General features: G+C 41.7%; 1 protein-coding gene and 1 long non-coding RNA gene across 2 annotated transcripts in view; both read right to left on the reverse strand.

Moving 5' to 3' along the window:
* Positions 1–24304, reverse strand: part of tmx3b (thioredoxin related transmembrane protein 3b) — a 111870-nt gene that overhangs the window by 13630 nt on the left and 73936 nt on the right. The window lies entirely within an intron of this gene.
* Positions 1–24304, reverse strand: part of LOC147241440 (uncharacterized) — a 52377-nt gene that overhangs the window by 8872 nt on the left and 19201 nt on the right. The window contains exon 2 of the long non-coding RNA XR_015110870.1: positions 16493–16619. This is a non-coding gene — a long non-coding RNA (uncharacterized LOC147241440). The remainder of the gene's footprint in view (positions 1–16492; positions 16620–24304) is intronic.

Below are 24304 nucleotides of genomic sequence, written 5' to 3' on the forward strand. Positions count from 1 at the left end.
CGGGCAGCTAGTTTTTGTGTAGCTAAAGTATCATTAGCCTTCTCGCTAGCTAGATGATGTCGGCAACACTGTTATTTCCAAGATTTACCTCTGATCGTCACTTCATTTCATTTATTGTGATGAGTTCATTATAACCTGCCTCATTTACAGCGTGTCCTCCTAGCGGAGAGCTCCTGAACCCTCAGAGAACCCTTGGGGCTTCTGACCAAATTTGAAATGTCGATCCACGTCGAGAATTTACAGTTGTGTCGTTTTTTTGTTTTTTAATTAAGGTAATTTCCTGTTACCACCAGGTGTCACTATGACTAATCTGCCCTTAAATTTCATGGATTTTTACATATAATCTTGCTGACAAACGGGCAAAAAGATGCCAGTGAACCTCCTTGGCAGAAGTAACACATATGCATCATGTTCAAAGTAAACCTTCCGTCTTTTTGGTATATTTTTTCTAGAACTTGGGTATTTTCATTTTCTTTTCATCTGGATTTAAAAATGTGAACATTTCTGGCTTCCATCTCAGGCCGTCTCAACTGTTTAGACTGCTTCCTGTTGTGGTAGCGGCTGTGCTTCTTGACTTCTGACGTTCTGAATCTTAATTGAAATTTATTCAGTCTTCTCTCTTTGTAAGAGCGCATTCACTTTGCTTGGCTGATTGATCATATCAAAGTCACTTCCTGTGTGCTCCTCCCCACAACTTCCTGATTGCTAATACAGCTTGGAGAGTCATGCAAATGCAGCAGCACAAGATGGGTTTGTCTTTGTTGCCTTGCAGCTGCCTCTTCTGCACTCCAAAGAAGGTTGAAGATAAGATATTCTATGTTCTGGCACTCTTTTTTCCTCTTTTTTTTTTTTTTTTTTTTTTAATCTTCCAGCTCACACGTTAGCCGTAGGAAATAAAACTGTATAGCTAAAATGTCAAAGCAGCAACAGAACAAGAACTTATTTTTATTTCTCACTGATCATGAACATGCTTTGGGCGATATTTTAAAATAACATACTTTACTTATCCGTGTGGATCACAAAGTGAAGCTGGAGATGTTTTATTCAGACGCGTGTCAAGTATAAACAACTGATTGAACTGAAAAAAAAAATCATTAAAGGAACGGTTGTCAATTCAATCAAGTGGAGGAATAAACTCGACGTTAATTCAAATCAAATCAATGATTCTTTTCTTCTTTTTTGCAGCTGCCAGTATGTTTGACCAGCATCTTATGTCAAGTGATGAAATGAGTTTTTGACACGTGCCGGGACGTGTGCTGAATATTTATCATCTCTCAGGCTTACTGCACCTCGGAGATTCTCGGTGCTTGACCTCCCCCGGCAGCTCGAGGCGTTGAGCTGGAGGCCGACTCACTTCCATGGCAACGACCTTCTCTTCCATTGTCTTTAGCAGCTTGAAACGTTCCATAGAAATGAGCTCAAACTTCCAGAAGTGACGGTTTGATTCATCAGTTGGTGAACGCCATTACAGTGTTGGCTGGCTGCAATTGTCTGATATTTATGTCACTGGGAAAAAACAAGCACACTTGAACACGAACATCGTGTCATCAGTGGTCATGAATGGTCTTCTTGGCTGACTCAGGAAATCTGATGGAAATGAATTGTGAAAATACCACTAATATCTAGAAAAGTCTTCAGGTTCCAGGATTGACAGGTAATCCAAACTGCCTCAGAAGTTCTATGAAGTGTAATCAAACCATGAGTTCTTGAGACGTATAACGCACACGCACACACACACACACACACACACACACACACACACACACACACACACACACACACACACACGTGCATGCTGTTGATCATATGACCTTGTAGGTAGAGGTAATCCAGACATTCCCCTGGGCAGAATCTCCTGAGTGTCACAATCGGTTTGATGTCCTTCAAGGTCTGGGGGGGGGGGGGGGGGGGGGGGTTCAGCAGTGTTGCATTAATTATTCAACATGACTTGGAGTAGCGTGATTTAATGTTTATGATTTGGCCTCTGATAAATACATAATGTAGGGCCAGATGTAGTCATGGACAGTAAATGTGATATAATATAATCTCTATAGGGTTATATACAGTATGCCCAGGGATTATCTCCAGATTTACGTGATGAGTACACTTGAATTGCTCATCTCTGTCTTCCTCGATCTAAATTAACACGATTAATCCCGATTTCTACCAAACTGCACATTCAGTGATGACGCAGTTCACCTGCACTTTTTTTCTTTTTTTTTTACAACCAGTGTGTGTCACCTCTGACCCTAAATATCCGCTTTCATGTCAATTCTTGAATTCCTGACGTTCCAACTGACATAAATCAAAGCGTTCTGAAATATTAATGCGGTGATGCTATTTTTAGGTGCAAGAGAGTGAATGAATCAGCAACCCTGAGTCTGGAAAGATCCCAAAACGACGGGATTAATTGCAGCAGTGAGGGTGATTCAGCACCTGCGGGTAGCACATCCATAATTTTAGCATGCACCTGTATTATGCAAGTATTTGCCGACAGGTCTAAAATAATTTAATGTTAACCTACTTTTATGTGTTCCACATAAATGAGAATTTTACGAGAGTTGGTCTCCATTCCTTCTGTTGTATGAGATATTTTCTCAGTGGGATGTGAAATAAAAAAGAGCCCACAAGACTCCCTCGGACAGGATTTCAGCATTTTTACACTCTAGTGAAAGACAATGAAATAAGAAACTTTATTCACATAACAATTAATTCAGCTACAAAGTGCATTAAATTTGAAAATAGAAACTTTAAAATTATAACTTGAAGGGACAATGGAGCACATGCAAGACCATTATGTTAAGTGGATTTGCCTATTAATTTGCGCGAAAATAGCTTTTTTTTTTTGTCACGTTGAATGGATCTGCCCCAAATATGAGAGGTTATTTTTTGCGTAATCCTCCTGACAGACAGACAAACCAACAGATGCGGGTGATGAGACCATAACCTCCTTGGTGGAGATCATAATCCTCAACACCGGAATCAAGAGAATGCCTTCGCATAAAAATAAGCTCTAAAGAGTGACTTAAAAGATTAAAGTGCATTCAGAACGCAAACCCTGTAAGGACACACTCGTGAAATTATGTTTTTAAGAGGGATTTGAACAGAGGATAAGGAGCCCAGCAGTCTGATCTCCTCACGAAGGTTGTTCCAGACAGTAAAAGAAAAGAAAAGGCCTGGCCACCCCTGGTCCTCAGCCTAGACAGTGGAATGGCAGCCAGAACCTTGGCTGACGACCTCAGGGTGTAATTGGCTATTATGACGTCAGGAGGTCTGAAATGTACTTGAGCAAGAGTCAACAGTGTGGCCATGAAAGTAGGCATCCTCCAGGTTCTAACAGAGCGTAAAACCACCTCATCATAGCGCATGCTGGCGGAGGTAGTAAAGGAGCACGCTGCGGCTGACTGCTGCCTAGCTTAGCACAATGAATGCAAGTGTGTGGGAAGCGTTAGCATATCTCTGTTGAAACTTATCAAGGTTCAGAAAGGTTCTTGATTTGTTCAGAATTAATCATCATCCTCAATCTCTCTCAGAATGAGATTAGGACTAGCAGTCGCTCCTCTTGTTGGCAAACAATTATTAATTTTTAGTCAAACTTTTGAGGCATTGCAAATCACTGCACCAAGGCAGGAAAGTAGTTCTGACTGGCCTGATGATAAAATTACTTTTTTTGTTATTGTAAATCGGTTATTCATGGTGACTTGTATGCACAACTAGTTGTATTAATGGTCCATTTTGGAGAAAAAGTCTATTTGACTCACGACAGCAGGAATGCTAACACTTCCCAATCACCACCATTTATTGAGCTAAGCTAACTAGCGTTCAGAGGGCTATCCAATAGGTTGCCATTTTCTTTCAAGATGCAAATGACTTCAACCAGGCATTTCTTCATATTCCATATATTCTAAAAATCCATGGCTTTACAAGTCGTATTGAGCGAAGTATCGCTAGAGCTTGTAAGCTTTTGAACAGCACGGTTCATGTAAAAGCATTTTGATGGTCCATGCCTGCAGACAGTGCAACTGTCGAATATCAAGTCACAATCATGGAGATTGTCACCAAAATTGCACGGCTCTCTCTGATCGTTACTAACACTTCTCTGCTCCCTCGATCTACATCCTCACAGGGTGACACGGGAAAAAAAAAAACCACCCAACAAGAACTGGTAAGAAAATAACCTGTGTGCAACGGATGAAAATGACACTTGGGTGGCACAAAAGCCCCAACACCCTCTGTGCAATGTCATAAAAATAGAGCCTTGGTCCCTCCAGAGATGTTTAGAAGCATGCTCCCTGGATAAATAACAGAGCTGGAGCTGAGAGAACTGGAAAAAAAACACACACAAAAAACCTAAGAGCCACACACAATTGATGACTTGGAGGAAATGTTTGCCTTCAAATGAGATGCTATATTAAAAAGAAATTGCTGTCTGGGGTTTCTATTGCAAGATTTTGTATTTCCATACTATAAAATACAATATTTGTTCTGCATTTTATTCTTGAACACTGCACGTATACTGTATAATCTCTGAGGAATGTACTTCATGCATTACATTTTGGAAAGCATGGTGCGGCTCCCTGTCTTTACCTTCTAATTTACCCTCAGCTTTGTCTTCACTGCATCATCCCATGTAATCCCTTCACTCGGTTACTCACGGCAGGCCACTCAATCACCCCTTCACTCGCTGGGTTCTGCTTGACAAATAGATGTGTTCCTGCCAAGCTTTTCCTAAACAAATGTGTTTTCTACAGTGTACTGCCAGACCATGCCTGGATTTTTTTTTTTTTTTTAAACCGAAGCAGGAAAACAACATGCCGTTTGTCACTTCAGAGGTCTGTATCTGACTCCTCTGGCGATAGGTATTTTTCAGGAAGACAGACGGATTCATCAGTTACCTATTCACGGCTGACTACACCACAAATAAGCTGCCCGTATCGATACGTAGTCCGCTGTGTTCTTGTTTCTGAAGATAAACCGCACCTAAGTACAATTCCCCCTGACATCCTTAGATTTGTCATGTTCTCCCAATAGAACACAGACAGAAAACCACAGTTTGCATGAGAAAAGCTTCTGTTCCTGACTGTCATGTGTGAAAATAGATGAGAACAAAACACTCCAAACTGACAAAAGCTAGTTTGCTGTTTGCTGATCTAGCAGGTAGCAAATCTTTTTTTTTTTTTTTTGAAGTCCAGGGAACGACTTCATTAAGGTTAAAGAAAGAGTTGTAGCGAGTAAAATTCCTCTGCCAGCAGCTCTGCTCACTAATTAACACTTTTATTTAATCATTATAAAAATAAAGTAAAAACAAACTGCGTTTTCAGGGGTGGTTAGGAGGTAGACTAATTCTTGGGTAAAGTCCCAGAGTCATCACAATGACTTTTTATACCTTTTTTTTTCTCCAGAACCATCCATTTTACCTCTCATTCAACCTCTGCAGTCAATTTTCTCCAAAAAAAAAAAAAAAAAACGGAGAAATGTTGGCCAAATTAACCTGTCAGCCCATCTAATTGGAGGCTACATGGTTCCAAAATTGTCATTCTCTGTACTCAAAGACCCTTACATGGTGGAGATGATGGCAGCGTACTATGGCATTGACGAATGGCATATAATCTTCCACCTTCCACTTCACACGTTTGCTAATTTGAGTTTGTTCTCCTCAAACACTTATATTTCCACGGCAACTTGCAAGGCTGGTTGGCCAAAATATGAGCAGACTTGTACAGACTAGTGAATCTTATATAATATCTGTATGACAGAGTATTTTCAGATTTATACAGAAAAAAAAAACTTTATTTGAATGACAAGTATGATAAAAGCCAAAAAATGTTGTCGCGGAAAGACAGAAAAAAATCTCAAGGTGAATGCTGCGAAGTATTTTAAGATTATCCATCCATCCATCCATCCATCCATTTTCTATACCACTTCTCCGTTAAGGGTCGCATGGGGGCTGGAGCCTATCCCAGCTGACATTGTGCGAGAGGCGGTGTTCACCCTGGACGGGTCACCAGTCCGTCGCAGGGCCATCAGGAGCAACTAGGGGCTCAGTATCTTGCTCAAGAATACTTGGACACGGTCACTGGGGGAAGTGAGGATCGAACCGGCGACCCTTTGGTTGCTAGACGGTCTCTCTACCTCTGAGCCATGCTGCCCCTTGTGTTTTAGCCATTTGTTATTCAAAATCAACAAAGCTACTGATGATGCCAACGCTTGAAAAACTACGTTGGAGTAATACAGCATAACCACACCTACGGATGTTGATGGAGGTCTGTTTCTGCTGCTAGTAACCATCTTGCACATATACTGACAGAGAGGTTTGTCAGAGGAACAAGTAACTCAAGGAACTTTACCAAACTTATTTTGCCATAAAATGTTAGGTAGGTGTACGATTACTCTCTTAATTTGTGTGTGTAAGGCAAAACTTTGAGCTTCTTTGCAGCTACCTCGTGTTGCAGGCTAACACACTGTATGTACTGTAACTTAAATGTTAGCTTGACGTTAGCTTCTGGCTATTTGGCACTGTCCCGCCATTTTCATCTCTGTTCATTCACGTGCTGCCTGGTAAAGACCTGCTTTATTCTGCAATTGCACAGCGACGTTTACAACATTTATCAGTACTACTGGCATTGACTGATGGAAGCTACAAAACGGCATGTTTAACTCTGACTTGGAGGCGTTTGTTTGGTTTTTTTTAACCTACTGTTTGGTAGAAAAACGTGTTTTACTCTGCAAAGTATGGACTTGTTATAACTAGGTTGAAAACAGCCATTTTTTGGCCTACCAATACAGTCCATTTTTTGTGAGTTATAGTAATAGTTTGATCTTTTCCACTAAGAGAGCTGTGAGTCAGTTAGTTTCTTATTTAGTACAATCCCTTAATATCCTGTAACTAAATAGCAGACCAAATAAAAATGGCAGCACTTATACCCTGTACTCTGAAGTTATTACTTGCGTGAGAAGGACACCATTTATTGATTATCCAACTCAAGTAGGAAGTGGAAAATCTCGCCTGCGCTGAATGTTTTATGCATGTTTTTCCTGCCTCGGCTGAATTATCAAAGATTATCGTCCAACGCTGTGAAACATGCTATAGTGGAACTTTTGAATTGCAATGCATAGTTGCTTTTTCATGTGTCAAACAGACCTTGAAATTGTATTTTCACTGGTAGATGTTATTGATGATATAGAGCCTTTGATTATGTTTAGGTGGGCAAGGAGGAGAACGGTTTAATGTAGTAAGAACAATCTCTATCATTGTGTCCTCTCAAGCTGTTTGGAAAATGGCCATCTGTGTTTCAGCTCTACAAAGGTGTCATTGGTTTATTCTCTTTGAGAGGCGGATATTTTTGTAAGAAATATGTGCAGAGGTGCAATTTCACTCAGTGGCAAACTGCTAATAGATTCTAGGCGTAATTCTAGACAGAGCATGTTTATGCTTATTGCATCCAAGACAGAGGTCACGTTCATCTGTCATGTGTTTGTCTGTCTGTCCTTCCTTGGGAGCCAGGTGGCTCTTCTTCAGCTACGAAAAGAAAATATGATTGCAACAATAAATTGGAGGAACTGTATCTGTAGAGTGTGCGCAAGTAAACTGGAAATTGCAAATAATATTTGGGATTAATCTAAAACGTGTGCCTGTCACAGTGGCCTTGACATTTGACCACTAAAATCTTTGAGTTCATCCTCGGTTCTCAGAGGATGTTTGTGCCCGAGTCCCTCGGACCCTTGACATGACAGTTAACACTGCGTAAAACAGTGGACTTTTTTGCACTAAAATACCAAAGTGCAAGTTAGGAAGCAATAAAACACAATAAAAGTGATGTGTCCTTTGCTTCCAGTCTTGGTCTAAGAGCCGGTGCTGATTTGGAGTCCCTGGGTCACATGACATGGAAGCTATTAAAAAAGAAAACACTGAATTTTAAAGTGGACGAAAATAAAAACCATGAATTTAGCCAAAAACATTAATATAAAACATGGAAGGCAATTAAATCTAATAAAAATAGGTGTGTGCTATACTTCCAATCTCATACAAATGCATGTACTCATTTGGAGTCCCGAGCATATGTGACATGGAGGCTACTGAATGAAGAACATGCTGAAATATGCAGTACATGAAAAAAAAAAAAAAAGGAATCGTCTCAAATATTCATGTAAAATGTGAGAGAGTGAAACATCCATTTAAAAAGGAGATCTGTCCTACGTTTCCAATGCTGGACTAATAGCTGGTACTGATTTTGAAGTTTTTGATCTTTAACAACCAAAATCTTTCCGTCCTTGAGTCCAAGTGGATGTTTGTGCCAAGTTTGAAGAAATTAACTCAAGATGTGCCTTAAATGTGGTGAGAATTAAACAGATGGACACAGACAAATGAAAATGGATGGATGACCCTGTAAAGTATTTGTCCCTCGGCTCCCCACCAGATGCAGCTTTTGTGTTGTGTGTTGGTAATTTGCAGCATATTTTCTTAATGTCACTCATATGTTGTCAAACTGATGTTCGTGCTTTTGTTTCATCTTTTTTTTTTTTTGCATGTGTTTTCTTGCTGCTGTGTGGAGAGCTCTTAGTCCCTCTGTAATTTTGTCATTTCAGGCACTCGATGCACAGCACCTGCATACAGCCCCAGTCCTGCCGCAGCGCGATGAGACAAAGCGTACAGCATCAAAGGCAGCATTGCTATAACCCACTGACATACCAGTGATAACAGGAGTTTTAACTTCAGAAAACCTGCTGGAAACACCCAGTAATATGCATATTTTGCCACTTCAAACCCCAAGTCTTAAAAAAAACCAGATGAACAATGGCGATGGAGTCTAAAAATATCATATTGATCTTGTCGGTGCAGCTAATTTACACTTGAGTGTAAGGCAAAAAGAAAAATGTTGACAATGAAACCCCAACGCGTGATTGCATCAAACACATGATATCTCGTCAAAATGTGTATTAGACTCATCTCCTGTGACAGGAATCCAATCTGATAGTGGTGTGTACAGCTCAAAAAATAATGTCGTGGAGTACGTCTCTGAGGAGTTTTCATCATGACAAACAATAACCGTCCATTTTCCTGCCCCTGTTTGAATCCGCCTGCAGTTGTCTCCCTTTAATGAAAACCCCAAGAGGTGTCAAAGGCCCCACAATTACCAGGTCTCGGGGAGGTTTTTGGTGATGTCTGGTGACTTGAAGTGAAGAAGCCTTTTCTTTAATAAATGACCTGTTCTCTATAATTACGGCTGGAAATATCTCTGGCTCTTGGCATCTTCCTCTCCATCAAATAATGAGCTGCCTCCAACCTCGCCCGGGGTGATTTCTGTAGCTGCTCAGACGAATTCACACTTCTGAACAACTTTTTGATTGTATGAAAGTGCAGCAGTGGTGGTCTACACTTGCACTGGTCTACACTGGGTCTAAATGTTTGATAGAAACACAAAAAATTATTGTAATGAGTCCTTGTTGGAGCAAAAATGCTACATTCAACTTCCTGTCTTACTTGTTTTTGCCAGTGAGTCAGATTGTTGTTATTATACATGTCTTAACAAACATTATGGGAAGAATCCCTCCAGAGATAGATGCGTGTCTAACACGTAATTGAAGTGTCGCTCAAGGAGGAGTCGGGCTTTGAAATCTCACAGGAGGGAATTTGCTGGAAGACAACAGAGAGAGAGAGAGAGAGAGAGAGAGAGAGAGAGAAATCTGAAGAAGTGAAGTGTAGTCAGAGTGCAGAGCCTAATTTTGTGTTACCTAAGAGGCAGCAAAGTCAACAGTGGATGATTTTTACAGTTGTGACGTGACAATGGCGTTTGGCCATGCCCTTATAAGTCACGGTGTAATTACGTATTGTGATGCGTATCGTGAAGTATCAGATACGAAAGGTGTCGATTTAAACTGCAAATTTGGAGACAAAAAAAACCCCTTCAATTTCACTAAAAATCATACATGCAACCGCAATGCAATTTTTTTGTTTTGTTTTTAACAAGTGCTGGCGTAGCGGATCTTCTATTCCGACTTGTGACTGACCGGTTGCCATCACCATCCCAAATGTCTGTGTCTCAACACTTGCATACATATCCAACACTTGCTGGCAGGAAAGAACCATAAATATATATATTCATTTATATACGTTCACACAGATGCCGCCTTCAGGTTTGTGTGATGTGTCTCTGCCACCTGCCGCCATCTTGCTAACTTGCTCAGATGCCTTCAGACTGATAGAAGAAGCCTGACTTTTGTGATGCTGTCTGGGGGTTTGGATAACGGAAACGTCAAAACGAAGCAGCAGTAAGTAGCACGACAGTTTGACTGTTGATTAGAACGAACCCTCATAAGGTAAGTGACTGTCCTGATAAGATGATGCTAGCTTATTTTGGGTAAAGGTAGGGTTGCCAACTGTCCTTTATTAGTGTCCGTTATATTTGGGCCAGATAAATATGTCGCGTACAGCACCAGCCATGTAGCGGCCATTCATAGGGGAAGCAGTGGAGCGAGTATGGTGCTCGACATCTGAATGATTTCTTAAAAGCAACAAATCTGAGTTTGTTTTTTTTTTTAAGATTTTCAGTTTGGTGTCATTCCCCTCCAGCCTCACCTCACCACTGACAGGGATCGAACACGGCGTGCCACGGCTGACAGCTCTGTTAGCGGGATGAACAACCCTCGCAAGCTTTGACTGTGTCGCACCATGAACACAACTCAAGCTGGAGGAAAACGCAGTGCAAACCGTCATCTTAGATAAAAAGGGAGGGAGGGAGAAGAAAAAAGGGAGCGGGAGCGAGTAAAGAACAACTGCAGCTGCTTCTGTTTCTCTTTTTTTTTTTTTGACTCTGTTTGTTACATGCATGTGTAACCTTGCCTACACCACCGCCTGCTGCCAAAGTACTCATTGCTTGTTTATTCGCTTTGAACCAGTTGGATTCCAAAGTTTACCAAAAAATTTACTTGCCAGTTAAATGAAAACGTAACAATACGCCAACTGGTAGAGGACACAGACATGCTGAATTCATAACTAGTCACATCACACACGGATTGAAACACGCCGTCCATGCTACGCCTCACAGGTCGGCACATTAGCAGTGACCATTCAGTCCTGGATAACTAGTGCCTGTCAAATGAGAGAAGAAATCCTTCTAATTTTTCTTGCTGAGGGAAGCCACAGAACTGGTCACATGACACCTTGGACATCCTGCCCTTCATCAGGAGGTGGCGTTACCTTGTTCTTGCTCAATATTAGATAGATTCAATTAATTTCTGTTCCCATTCATCATTTTGACACGCAAAGATGGGGAAAGAAATTAGGACCCGGGTTTGAAAATACTGAAATCATCCTTTAATTATGCAAAAGAAAATGATGATTAAATCATACAGCCAAGCATGATAAAATTTGAATTAAAAGTATGTCAGTGAGATTAAATGCAGTGGAGAACACCCACTGTCAAAACTCAAGGTGTGGAGAAATTAATGAATAACCTTTAATGTTCATGACGGTATTGCATGGTTGAAATATTCGCATGCCCTTAATGACTGCGCGCTCCTTTCTCAGCCGACATATCTGAAGACTACCTTCTCCTGCTGAAAGTTCTTTCCAGTCACATCGTAGAGCTGTTGAGAGCGCACGGTCCATATGGCGCGTTAGAAACGTTTGAGAGTAAACACTGCCTTCATAAACTCATGGATCATAAAACTTTAGATTCCCCCTAAAAATCTGTCTGTGACTTAATTGAGACAAAAGTCCTCAGCAGTACAAAAAAGAACTGCTGCTGACTTTAAGTATGTAAGACAGCTTAACCACAGTTTCACGACATTGCCGTTCGTTGTTTGAGTCCATCCATTTTCTACTGCTTATCCTGTTAAGGGTCACAGAGGGGTGGAGCCTATCCCAGCAACCTTCTGGCGAGAGGCGGGGTTCACCCTGGACAGGTCGCCAGTCCATCACAGGGCCAACACATAGAGACAGACAACCATTCACACTCACAGCCACACCTACGGTCAATTTAGAGTATCAATCAGCCTCGTCCCCTCTTGATGTCTTTGGACTGTGGGAGGAAGCTGCAGTACCAGAGAGAACCCACACAGGAACAGGGAGAACATGGACACTCACACAGAAAGACCCTGTGCTGGAGCCGGGACTCGAACCAGAACCCTCTTGCTGTGAGGCGACAGTGCTGACCACTGCACCACTCAAGTCTTGACGGATGTTTGTTTGGATGTTTGTTCTGAGTTTGAAGATTTTCTGAGATACCATGTACATGTTAGGTGACAGTGACCTCGCTCACTTCAGGTTTGACCACCGAAATCTTTTCAGCTCATCCGTGCGTCCCGGTTGACATACAGCTGCGAATTTCAAGAAATTCCCCAAAGGCGTTCCTGAAATATTATATTAACAAGCATGTCTCCGGGGTGGAGGCATGAAAAAAGCTTTCAAACTCAAGAGAAAAATTTCAACAAAACTAAATACATCATTAAAATTTTAACCAAGCTAAGGCCGCTGGGAGTGAGGCTGCCATGTCAAGAAAAATGACAAAATATCTATATTTTCAGCAGGTGCCCTGAATCAAAATATGGCTTTATGAAAATGGCTGCGTTAAAATGTTCTTATCATAAATAAGGAAAATGTAATTTCCCAGCAGGTTTGAGCAGGGTAGTTGTTGAATAGTACATTTGAAGGAGAACTGCAAAGGTGGCTCTGATGTTCAAATACACGTAACAGACAGCACACGTCAGTCCCCTCCGTTATCATTAATCATCGCCGCGTCACCAGTATTTAAAAGTCACTGCTAATGAAGGCGGGTGCACTCTCGTGCCATCATTCTTCTGCTTCCAACGGTCACCCTAAACAACTGCTGCTTCCACTGTAGCGATGCCATTATTGTCTGGCTGCTTCCTCTCGTCTTGTGGGAGACAATAAGCAACCGCCGTCGCTACAATGTTGCCTAGTGACCAAGACACTAGCGTAAAGGCTACCGGCAGGGATTTCTGTATGAATAGAAAAGGATATATTTATTTTTCACTGTTAGCATTTCTGTCCTGGCTTTAATCCTGGTGCAAGACACTCGGGGACATGTTGACTGATGAAGCCATGTTTGTGCTACGCACAGTGTTGTCATGTATTATTAAATACATAGTTTGAGCTTTTTCGTTTCATCTGAGTATCGACTAAACTATACCATATGGATGAGAGTCCCAGTGGGATGTAAATTCACTTTGTTATTTAAAGCCCTGATAAACAAACAGTAAAAGGCATATTGTAGTATAAAAGCATGCCGGGAGTATTACTAGTGCTGAGAAGTATATGCAGTTTTTATTTCAAGCACCAAATATTCATACTTGTGATGGAGCGAGCTCATTAAAAGAGACCCCGCGTTACCTTTGGAGAACGTAATTCAATCTGGCCTAATAATCTGTTGAAGTGTTTTAATGGGACAAAAAAACAGGACCTGATGCAATAAAAAGAAATATAAATACAATAAAAACAACCAGCTTCTCTGTCAGGGATCATACTGAACCATAGCAGGGCATTAGTTCTAAGATGATAATTATTAAATTTCAAGTGCATTCTCAGTCAACAGGGATTCATTATCCAAAAGTGCAATCTAGCATATTTAGCAATTAGCATAATCGGAACAGTAATACAAATTTCATTAACAACAATTACAATAGAAATAATGATATTATTAACAAATGCCGAACAATCTTTTCTTCATTGTTAGACCCCAGATCGAACAAACAAAACAAAAAGATTTCCACTACAAAAAGTGGCATTCAACATTAAAGGATCTCACGTCCCACTCATGGGCCTCGGCCCAGTGGGTGAGAAACACGGCTGGGCTCCTTTAAAACTCTGAGTTATTTGTACTTTTCTGGACTGCTTTGTGAGGCTACTTTACATGTATCTTTTTAAAATTTTTGACAAGTTATTAAACACGTTGTTACAGATTTATTGGGCCCTTCAGATCTGACAGGGCTTCCAACTATAAACATCGCCGTACTTCCAGGTAATAAATACAATCAGACGCCTTCTTTATACAACAGCCTTGAACTGACACACTGTATCTTAGCAACACAAATGAGAAATGCGCATGTATTTCCATATGCTGTATGAGAAGTGTTTTGTTGACTGGATCCCACTTTGAATAAACCCAAGTTGTGAAATATTTGTTTGGCTGGGACACTGGCGATTTCCTGTTGACATTATTCTCTTATCTGGAACAAGTGACGCTTTTGTCAACAGCTACAGCCCATCACCTTGTCCGGGTGGCTGACAGGAGAGATAAAGAGAGCGTCTCAGCAGGTCTTCCTGACAGACGGCAAGAATAGAGGAATGGAAGCATCATTTTGGTGTCTGAGGAGGGAGGACACTTCCCACTATTGGCTACGGTTCTGCATACTGCATCTCATAAGAGAACCGTGTGTGTGTGTGTGTGTGTGTGTGTGTGTATGTGTCCAAGTGTACTGCTGACTGAATTTAAAAAGTAAGACTCGACCATTACGTGTTCCTGAAAATCCACAGTCTGTACAGTACAAAGAAGCATTTGTAGCCTATGCTAACAGATTCAACATCACTTTGATAGAACACTGCCTTTTAATTAGGTTCAGGTTCTCTTCCCATGGTTCTGGGTTATCTTGTTTGTCTCCCCCGGCTTGTTTTACTGCTTTCAGCAACTAGAATCTTGGAATTATCAGGTCAAAGCACTACAGGATGCCTTTGGCTTCGGTTCGGGGTGACTGAAGTTGAAAAAATGTTCAAGTTCATATAAATGCTACTCTTGTCACTGTCAGTTTTTCACCAGTCATCCAATCACAGTGCAGGAGGGGCGGGACAAATCTCGTCTTGATGATCTTGACACTGCGGAAGATGTTTCCTGACCCACAAACTCTCACAGAATTTCCTTGGCAACCAAAAGCTGAAAAAAAAAAACCGTCGTGCCACCCAGGCACTGTGATATGCTCCCAGTAGGGTCAGTCTAAGAGGCTTTTGGCAGTGAAAAACATTTTTCTAACACACAAAATAATACAACCTGCCTCCCATAGTGCAACAGTAAATTGTTGAACCAGGGAAGTTGTGGCTGAAACCATAAAAATCTGAAATCTGGTGACAGAACTGCAGAACCGGGCTCAAGAGAGGCGGCCATCTGCCTCGAGCAGGTGGGGTGAGGGTGAGACAGGCGCGGAGAAGGAGAAGATGTAAAAAAGGTCTCGGTTAGTTTTCAAAATTCTTTGCTTACGTGTAGGCAAAAAAAAAAAACCAATAAAACAAACATGCCAGAACAGGCCCAGGCTCTTGGTTGGCGGCCATCTGCCTCGACCAGTTGGACAGATGGAGCGTCGGGTTGCTTTCGCTTAGTTTTAATTTCCCAACCCACAACTGGTTTGTTTGGGTTCGATCCCACTGGTGTGATGCGCTCGCGCCAACTGTCATGTGTTATGTGGGGGGGTCGTCGGTAGACTACCCACTCAGCACCAACAGCTCGTGACGAGCTGGTGAACGTTCAGCAGCTAAGTGGCCAGATATCTCCAGTTGGTGAAGAATAGAAAATAAACTCAACAGTTTGCCAGGAACACAACTCCACATTAATGTTTCATTTGTGTTGTTGTTCTTCATGAAAATGGGCCAACACTTCCTAATAATCAGTCTGAACAGCGATGATATGCCAGTGTTGCAGTCACAGCTTCTCCCCCCACTGCAGAGAAAATGCACTTAAAGGCCGCATTGTATTCAAATATGCAAGCAAAACGCTCCTGAATGTATTTTCCCCAGTGATGCAATAACGATGAAACATCGCCAGTTGTAGCCTTGCTGGGTGGTTGACAGTTATGTCCATGTTGACTTATTGCGCCATTAAGAACAAAAGCTCCATTCTGCCAGAGGAGACATGACAACAGTATCGCCACAGATCTGACGGCAGCACACATCTTTCCAGTGTCATCTCTGACCTCTGTATCTCTTAGCTCCAGATAGATGCATTTCCATGCCTGGCTTCAGGCTCGAACACTACATTGATTCATTTGCAATATGGCCCACAGTCAGCCAGGTCTCTGATTATTTATTTTCCTCTCGAAAACCTCCCTCCCCCTCCCCCCCCCCCTCTCATCCGTCCTATTAAAATGTAATGGCAAAGAAAACCCCAGTCTCTTTCTATCTGATGGTGCAGAGAAAAACAATTTTAAGGGATTCGTGATGGTTTATAACCCATGGCTCCAAGAGGAGAAAACACTCAGAGGTCGTAGATGAGATAGACCTCCAAATCAATCACTACCGCCAGAGGATTCCTCACTGATGCTGATTGATAGTGCTCACTTCTTCTCAGTGACTGTCAAGCAGGGACACCTGCTTGGGTTCAACTTCATGAGTTAGGAAAGTGTGAAATTGAAGGTTTTGTAACCTGATGCGTCAGACGGTTCTGTGAAACAAGCCATCTGAGAACTCGCCCCCGAGGACACTGTTTGGAAAAGGGCAAAAAATACTTGGCAAGTGATTGGGCGAACCATCTATCAGCATCTACTCTACCTTCAGCAAGTCAGTCCAACTGCGTCGAGGTTGAAGGCAGTCAGTGGAGGAGTGAACACAACTTTTCCATCAAGAAAATCCTTCCTGTCCTGGTCCGAAGCTTCGTTGTTCACAGTCCGTATGGCATCTTGTTGAAAGACACAAACACGAGCAGATCGTTTTAAAAATTCGCCACTTTACACCCAATCAGCAACTTAAAACCACTACAGTGGCTTTGTTAAATCACCAGACTAGCGTTTTTCCGATGTTTTACTTAAGCCAAAGCCCTCCCTCCCTCTTGCATCCCATCTGGACTGTTTACGCAGACTCAGGCAAGGCCAACGTGATTGGGTAAAGCTTCTACCCAAAAAAAAAAAAGGAAACTATCTCGTGATATTGGGATCTTTGGAAACCAGCTGCCTCGAAAGGTAGAAGGTTTCTGGTTATCAGGAAGTTTGGGATTAAATACAACATATAAAATATTCAGAATGGATTTCAGTGTGGACACATTCCTATGAAATATGGATTTAAAACTGATTTCAAACCCCCTGAGCCAGCTGCCTCCTAATCTCCCATATATAATTTTTTCTTTTTTTTTGCCAAGGTCACTCCAGTTTTTTTTTCCAAGGAATGTTACTCATACACTGGTATTTCAGCTCCAGCTGGCACAGGATCTGAAATCTTTAAACACAGATGGTTTTCCTAGACTCTCCTAGTGTGTGTGTATCTGTGTGTGTGTGTGTGTGTGGCAGCCAAGCAGTTCGGCCTCTTTACATTCTAGGGGGAAGAGATAGCTGACCACATTGTTTGAGGCACGCCCGGCCCTGGCGGTCTGAAATGAGAGATGAGGGAAACCTGTGTCCCTAATGCCCATCTATCGGTGTGGAGGTTCACTGAGGGGTGGAATACTGAACTTAATTGAAACCTTTAATTTGGAGACAGAAAAGTTAGAATGGATGTGGCAGCTTTGACTTAAAAGCCTGGCCTCAGGAGAACCTCAGTGGAGAGAGAGGAGGAATCCAGTCATTTACCTTCAGACTTGATATCAGGTCATTACTGTGCATGTAGAAATGTGCGCTTTGCAAGATAAATAAAGACGTTACCCCCCATTTACAACCACAAGCTTGCAGCTCTGAGTCAACAATGTCCCCTAACTTAAGCACGTGGTTACTGTCGTAACCATGACAACGTAGGTCGCTCGACAAAGCAGCAATTTTACCCCAAACCACTGTGTTTACTTAAGCTTTACAAAATACTTATTTGAACAAAATCATCATCTTGAGTGTTTTTTTGTTCCATCAACTATATCACCACCATAATTACACCACGAAAAACATGTGTCTTTTTAAACGGTTATTTGTCTTGGAAAGTAGGAAGAGAAGGATGTCCTGCCTTGATACGTCAGATCAGAGGATTGCGTTGACCGACAAACTATTTGGCTTTTTTGTTTGTTTGTTTGTTTTTATGTTGTTACTAACCAGATCAAAAAGAACTGTGGGGAACACCACGCTTGGTTGATGTGCTAACAGAACTGTTACCACTCCGTTAGGTATTTTTTGACAAAGGTGGTTTAAATTTGATCATCTAAGCCTTATAACACCAAATAAAGACTATTTTTCCAAATTCCCTGCCATTTCAATTCAGTGCTGTTATCATTTCCCACATTACGCCTTTTGTTTATTGCTGCTTTTTTTGTGTGTGTGTCCTAATTTATTAAAACCAGCAGCTTTATTTTCAAAAGGCAGGATTCATGAGGGGGAGAGTCTCATGCCAAGCATGACATCCACATGTAATAACTCCTGTCTGTGCACCAACAAAATAATAAAACAAAAATAGATCACGCTTTCTACAAAGACACATCTGATGTTTTGACATGCAGATGGTTGCTATTGGCAACATAGCAAGGGGCACTGCAGAAAATCCTTTCGAGGGTGGTCTCTTTCTCTTCTGAAAGCTGTTAAGGATGTCACAGAAAGGATTTTTTTTTTAATTAAATCAGTTTCCCCTCGTTTTTAATTTAATATTGAAATGTCTATTTTAAAAATTCACTAAACAGTATAGCCTGTAGCAAGAGCAATCCATCACATCACACTCTACACACTGTAGTCACACATCCCATATAAAAATTCAATTCGCACAAACCACAATTCATTGCCCTGATCTAACTTTCTGTCTATTTGGCATAATCAATGCTTTTTAATAACCCTGTCAGATAAACCTGACATCATGCTTTATTGAATTATTCTCTGTGGTGTTCACAAAAATGACAGCAGCAGAATGGGGATGTATTCCATTATGATATATATATATATATATATATATATATATGTGTGTGTGTGTGTGTGTGTGTGCATAGGGCGTTTGAGTGGGTGTGTGCGCACATTTGTATGTGTGTGTGTTTGTTTGTTTTCTATCTTGTCTTTAACCCATACCACAAGAAAGGTTAATTGCCCTTCCTGTGAACCAGTCAAAGATGGTTAAGTTGACCAAGCACAGATCTCGCCCCAGGGTGGGCCTTCGTTAAAAGTGAGCAAAACAACAACAACAACAACAACAACAAATCGCCGTGGAGCAAACGGGGGATTCTGCATGTTACACAACTAGCTCGGCTGCTCTCCTCCTCCTTTTCAGATACCGTGGTTTACAATCACATAAATAAATTGTCTTTTGAGACAGAGATTGTCAGAGGTTGGGTCTAGTCCTAAGTATAAGTCATACTTTCACACAAGTGAAGCCAAAATCTCAACATATGGGATTCAGTCATTGTATTGACATCAGTGTACTCTGAAATATCGCATTGGAAAATGATGTGACGCGACTGGTCATCTGTATCCGGTCTCTTCTTGGATATTCCTATCAACTTGTCTTCAGACAGATATGTTGACTGACACAGAAGTACAAGTACGAGACCAGATAGTTTTGTTTCTGGGTTTAAAACCTCCTCTGCCGACATCTGATGAAAATACACGTCGCAATTCCAAAAAAACACGTGTGTGTCAATTTAATGGAGACCCTGGTGAGAGTTCAGATTATGAACCAACTCCCAATTAAAATGCCAATGGTGTCACACTAAAAGATACTTGTTGCCAATGTTACTGTCCTTGAAAGGCCAGTTAAGACCAAAGATTTATGACAAGACAGTGGTTTTAGTTGCAGTCCCCCCGGTCGGCTTTGTGCTGACTGGGGACAACGCCTCAGCTCGCCGAAGGCTGGTATTAGAAGGAAAGGGTTTTTCTGTGTTTTTGTGGCTCCCAGAGTTCTCCAGGTGAGATCCTGTCTCAGTACTTGGTGTTCTCTCTGCTTATTAGATGTCACCAACTTCTCGAGAGACAGGACTGCTCAGTGGAAGCACCCAAAGACAGCTCCAAAGTCTCGACCCTATTTTTTTTTTGTGTGTGTTTTCCCCATTTCCTCAGTGCTAGAACTTCAAGTGTGGCAACCCACAATCTCAGATCTCACTCATGCAGCAGACGTGTGTTGCTATAAATATCTCATCCAATTGTAGCCATATAATATCTCATCCAATTGTAGCCATATAAACAGTATTTAGAACGTTGCAGACCCAGGACAAAGCTGCCAAATTCAACTTGTCCCATTGCAAATCTTTAGTGTAAACTGGCCTGTAGAGAGCTGACATGAAACTTCTGCCTTCTATAATTGAGGTAAAAGTACTAACAAAATGAACCACCTTCACCCGGGGCTTACTGGGACACCTACTTTCCATCTGAATCTCTACTGCCTTTGGCATTTTTCTGTCCCAATCACTTTTTCAAATACTCATGTGACCAACAACTGGGGTAAAACAATCCTCAGGCTTCTGCGTGAGTGTGTTTGCAAATTTAGAAATAGAGGATGTTACCCTGGGGATGGTTTATTGTGTACAGTGAGAAAAGGGGGGCAGTAAATTTAAAGGGCAACATTTATCAAGACATACTTTACTGCTATGCCAAGCCATCCATTAGCGTTAGCCTACAGCTCAGCGCTGTCAAATATTTTACTGCATACTCAGCCGTCAAATTGTTTAGGTTTTGGAACCCCGCTGAGGGTTCTAATTACAAAGGTATCGTCTCCGTGTGAGGTAAATGGGAGGCAAATGAAGGTGAAATGTATTTCCACACTGCTGTGCCTCGGCTAAGAGGTGAAGACTAAAAATATCCTAACTGTATAGATTTTTTAAGATTAAGTCATTCACTCTCACATTCAATATTCTCAAATCCTTATCACCTTCCAACATGGCAGAGTGAATGACATTCAGCTGCATGTAACAAAAGGCACTTAGGTCCTTTCAAATGGAAATTGCAGCTCCTTTCTCTTGGGATCGTTTCTCTCTCTGCACCTCTGTCTTATATTATCCACCAGCTAATTCCTGCTGGATAAATTTGAACAATCTTCAGGCGAAAGGACACTCACTTCATGACATCGTGGGTAAACATCAGAAACGGCGTGTGCGGCACAGAAATAAACAGTGTGGATAGGGTAAAAAACAAAAACCCTAATTTTTTATCTTGACAATGGTGTGTTCATTCATTAAAGTGTTCCATACCATGGAGCTCGCTGTCACTGATACCAAATTCAGCCGCTGAGAAAGGAAAGCTTTTGCTTGCTATAGCATTCATTTGCAGAGGTGGATTTTAAATGGGTGGGTAAAACTTTCAGCAGTGAATGCTAATTACACATAAGCCACTGAGGAAGCTTTTACAAAAATGGTTCGCGATTTAACCGATTATTCTGCTGGCCATGCGCTCCACCTGGTAGATCCTCTAATGTGGCCTTTTTGGTCTCATTATTTCGGGGCACAGCGGGAACGTCTCTTGATATCAGTGGTCAGATGCGTTCAGATCAAAAGATGTGAGGATTTGCCGAGTACCGCACTACTGTGTCATGATTGTAAGGGGAAACAACAGATTTTTGACAAGAACTCTGTGACAGGGAGGCTAAAAATCCTGCATGACCTTAACATGCGTTTTTAAAAAGAACTAAAGTGCTGAGAAATCTGAGGTTCTTCTAGTATCTGAAAGCATCTTTCCAAACTAGCAGGACTGCATCTCAAGTTAAATACCGCAGTGCGGAAACTTGAGTCAAAGCTCGGTGAGGAGAGAACGTATCGTCCCATTCACCTCATCACAAGTGTTCCTTCAGTATAATACTCAAACTAATAAATTAACCCAATATTTCTCCCATGAGAAAGTACTCAGAGACAGTGGGGACGAAATACTGTGGAACCAGGCTAGAGGCGGGTGGCCATCTGCCTCGACCGGTCAGGATGAGACATAATGAGTGGCAGAGAAGGAAAAGATGTGGTAGAAGAAGCCCTGTAAGCCACAGCTAATTTAAAAAGAAATCTTTTGGTTCACATGCAGGCAAACATTCATCCACTACAGCATCAGTCGAAACAGCTCCAGAGGGACTGGAGACCAAAACTATGAAAATATTGTATACATTATACTTTGGCATTTTACCATCCCACAGTGGCATCAGCAGTACCGGAAACACTTTCATATCATGTCTGTCAGATTAGATATTAACTTTTTAAAACACATTAAATGACTAACATTAATAAGACTTTGAGCTTGTAAATTTGTTGGAGTAATTTCAAATTATAATCTCAGTTTATTAAATTCCCTTCTATAACTGCTGTGACATGTATATAAGCGCAAAGAGGTACACAGGTGAATAAACGGCACCAGAAACAACCCACCGAGGGCAGACGATTCGGTTAGATTTGGCTGTCATGTTTGCCTGGTCAACCGAATTATGAATATCATAAATAAGGACGACCAACGATGAAAAGATCCAGCTCGTCATTGCCACGCTCGCTTCTCAAACATCATCCTCAAAGATGGGTGGACATTTTTTACCGTCCTTAAAAAGGTCCACCACGTCACATGACATCATCCTTTTTCATTGCTTCAGTAATTGTCACGCAACGCCAGGAGTTTTGGGTAGAAGGCTGAAATAAACCACTGCAGCAGACGGTAAAGAAAGTATGGAAATTAGATCACCATGAGTTTTGTGCTGTTTTGTACTGACATCAAGAGGAAAGAGTGACCTGGACAACACGACACATAAATCGTCACGAGCACCATCTGTCTTGTCCTGCTTGCAAACCACCAGCGCACACCCACATACACAGATTTCTATTTAAATAAAATCTGAATCTAATAGTCAGAAAACAAGCTGTTAACATTGTTTTTAGAGCAGCATGGAATAATGTGGCAATTCTGCTCAACATTAAACAATACTGTCGCACCAGGGAGAATAATTGCGATCCCTGATTCAATCTCGACCGCGGCAACAAACAGTGATCAAATACTGGGGATCTGTTCTCCGTATGTTCAAAAGAACGGCGTAAGCAAACACACACCCACAAATTTACTGTATGAGACGGAGCCTTAAGTCCATGTCACCTCATTGTAATGACAATATAACAGGCCTAATGCTCATGTAGCAAGAATATTTATTGCACCAAAAAAAAAAAGGACGATTTCATGAATCTTAATGCAAGTGTAGGCTGCAGTGGTGGGAGGATCAACTGCACAAAAAGGAGCCTTGATGTAGGCGGTGTATGGCGCTTTCACAACCCAGCATTTAAATGTTTTAATCGAACAGTGGCGTAGTTCATTTGGGCACTTTTGAAAGGAAGCCATCATATTGTGGTGTGGATTGAAACCTCCCTTCAAAGACCACCTGTCCCCAAGAGTCTGGGTGTGTCTCCAAGAGAATCCAGGACCGGTTTGCTTGCTTGTGAATTAAGTAATCGTACTCTGGTACGGACCAAAACAAACAGGTCCCAGACCACCACGCCTGAACAGTCTCGGTGGGTTTCCAAGCAAGCCCTGGTGCTGTTCATTTGGGTCTTTGTCCAAGCACGAATCATACTCTGGTTTGGACCAATACAACCAGGCCCAAAACCACCTCTCCCAAACTGTCTTACTTTGTTTCCAAGCAAACCCAGGAGCAGTTCATTTGGGTGCTTGTGTAAAAAGTCTTACTGTTTTGGTGCAGACCAGAACATCCAGTCCAAGACCATCTCTGCCAAACAGTCTTGGTCTACCTCCAAACAAACCCTGGGAATCATACTCTGGTTCTGACCGAAACCACCAAGTCCAAAACCATTTCTTGAATGATCTCAGTCCATTTCTAAATAAACCCTCGAGCGTCTGATTTCACGAAGAGAATCATCTGACTGACTCACAAGGGGAGGATCAAAATGTAGGGAATTATGGGCTACCTGGACACAGCATTTGTCCAAATGTGGGCAAAACAACAGGTACCATGACAGGGAGGACTGGCTCGGACCTCTGCTAAAATCCCAACATCTGGGCCAAAGAGTTTTTCATTTCGTGATACATTTTTGACCAATCAAGGAAAACTGCTGTGAGCACTTTTCCGGTTTTGTTCTTTCATAAACTCCCCTCAGCAAATACATTCTTTCTTTCTTTTTTTTTTTTTTTTTGCTCAACTTGAATTTGTGCAAAATTTCCGGTCAATTTCAACTGGACCCTTAGAGTTCTCAGAAGAGACCAATGTGTTCTGGTGTAGTACAGGACTGGTTTGGACATTTGAATTGCCAGAACTACAGCAAAGGCTCATTCCAACTATCATGACAAAGACAGGGTGACCAGCACGTTACAAGTGCTTTGCCTGAGGAGAGAAAGAAGAAGAAAAAACAAGCCGATCTGCTACAGTGGTTGTCGTACGTTCAGGTGGCACCAAAATTGTTCTGAGTCACCGAATCAAATTGGTACGTTCAGGAAATTTCACCTGAAAAAAGGTCACTTCGCTGGCAATAGCACTGTCACACAGCTGTTAAATGGGCCCCTTTAGGTCCAA

The sequence above is a fragment of the Aulostomus chinensis genome, chromosome 21 (assembly GCF_037954235.1).
Source record: "Aulostomus chinensis isolate RoL2024-O1b breed Wild chromosome 21, RoL_Achi_v1.0, whole genome shotgun sequence".
NCBI lineage: Eukaryota > Metazoa > Chordata > Actinopteri > Syngnathiformes > Aulostomidae > Aulostomus > Aulostomus chinensis.